General features: G+C 40.4%; 1 pseudogene; it reads right to left on the bottom strand.

The window, feature by feature from the left end:
• Window positions 1–582: 582 nt before the first annotated feature.
• Window positions 583–1,814, bottom strand: LOC118580041 (annotated as a pseudogene).
• Window positions 1,815–2,190: the final 376 nt, after the last annotated feature.

The following is a 2,190-nucleotide window of genomic DNA, read 5'->3' on the forward strand; positions in this document are numbered from 1 at the left end:
TGCTAAAGGCGGAGCCAAGTTGTCACAATGCCCACTTAACCCCCACCACCCCAGGCACCTCAAACCCACCCTTGCTTGACCTTTTATACCCTCTTTTTTCTTTTTATTAAACAAGAGAGAATAGACAGATACATGTTGGTAAATGCTAACTGTATTCACATAGAGATACAGTATAATCTCTGAGCCCAATATTCAGAGAAAAGAAAAAAGCTAGAATCTGATGCACTACTACAGGGACCTGGCACCCTCCACCCTCCAGCAGAGCCAAGGTCAGGAGGGCTTTTATCCTTGCCCACAGAGCACAGTGGTGGTGTTGAATCCACAGATTTTAAGACAAGAAAAGATCAAAACAAATTTAGAAAAGGAAAGTGGAGATTCTTTTCTTATTGTATTTTGCTCAAGATGTCTCCCCCAAAGCAAGTTGAGAGTCATGGTGTTGAGAAGAGAGAGACCCCAGAAACAGGATGAGTGAGCACAAGAAGGATGGGGCAGAATGCCTGAAACTTGCTCCCAGGGACTGGAGAAAATTAAAACAGAAAAAAAAGAAAAGCAAAAAGATGGGAACGCATCAGTCTTCTGTGCTTAGTCATATTTGCCTTCCTCCCCTTCATCATCATCTTTGTCTTCTTCACCTTTATCCTCATCATCAATATCTTCCAGCCCTTCCTCCTCCTCCTCCTCTTCTTCTTTGTCATCATCTTTGTCTTCTTCACTTCATTCTCATCCCCTTCTTCATCAATATCTTCCAGCCCTTCCTCCTTCCTCCTCCTCCTCCTCTTCTTCTTTGTCATCATCTTTGTCTTCTTCACTTCATTCTCATCCCCTTCTTCATCAATATCTTCCAGCCCTTCCACTTCTCCTCCTTCTGTTCCTTTTTCTTCTTTTCCATAGTCATTATCATCACCTTCCATCTCTCCTTCTTCAAGGGATTCTGCCAAATATCGTTTTTGATGACCTCTCCTAAACTCATCTACACCTGCATCAGAATGGTCAGTAAACTGGTAAAGCAGCTCTCTGCCTCTATGTGTGTGTCTTCCTGCTGGCCTCAATCTGCATCTGAATGGAGCATTTGGTCAAGTCCTTCCATTTGATTTCAGTGGACTTTGAAGATAGGTCACCACTCTGAATCAGATGAAATTCTTTGGAGAGAATTTTATTTTCAAAGTATGGTTTTCCATCAAAATGAAAATCTATTCTGTAACCTGATTTAATGTCTTCAAATTCTGTTGTGTCTGTTAATTTGGGAAATTGGATGTCTTATAGCCTTCTGTAGTTTGTAGCCTTTAGCATTAGAACTCAAGCTTCTTTGTTCTGTCTTTGTGCATGTGACCAGCACCTGTCCTGACGGAGTCCAGGTCTTCAGCTTTGTTTGCATTTTTCTCTATACCTTTACTTCTCTTCTGGTCAAATAATGTAGAATCTCTTAGTTTTTTTCCTTAAGCAGTGCAGATACTTGAAGATGGCTGACAAATGTTCTTACCCCCAAATTTGGGATTTGGGTGATCAGTTCTGACCTCTTTTGAAAAAATAATGATTGGCAGAGTTTGTTATATTTCAAAATGTCTTCACTGCTTGTTCATCAAGTCTATCTGTTTCAGGTTGTGCTTCATTGATAAGTTCAATTGCTTCTTGCTGTTCTTTTTCCCCCTCAGCAGGCCAGGAGAGGCTGGTATGTCCTCCAGCTTCAGGGCAGGAGCCTGTCTGGGTTTCTCTGGCTGAGGCAGGGGTGCAGATTGCTGTTGTACGGCATAGCACCAGGGACCAGCCAGAAACCAGAGGCCAGAGGCCAGTGTTCTCATCAGGAAGATGCTCATAGGAACTAGTAAATTATTCTTAGTAACTTGTTCTTGATTCTCTTTAAGGTGGTTATTTTTGTTTTGTTTTCTAGTTTTTTAGGCAGGATATTTAAATTAGATGATTTAATGTAATCAATTTTACTGTGGTCAGTGCCTTAATTGTACCTGATAGATTCCAATATGTAGACTATTTATCAATGTTCCTTAGAAATGTTGAAATTTCAAGTGTGTATCTTTACTTTTATCTAAGAATTATATAACATGGCATGGTTATATGCTCAGGTAGAGGAGGGTCTTTGCATATCTAGTGTGAGCACAAGGCTTACTGTCTTAAGATTTGGGATATATTTGTTTATCTCTACTTTGTTGAGACTTACGTTTTCTTTGTGAAAAG

The sequence above is a fragment of the Onychomys torridus genome, chromosome 3 (genome assembly GCF_903995425.1).
Source record: "Onychomys torridus chromosome 3, mOncTor1.1, whole genome shotgun sequence".
Lineage (NCBI taxonomy): Eukaryota > Metazoa > Chordata > Mammalia > Rodentia > Cricetidae > Onychomys > Onychomys torridus.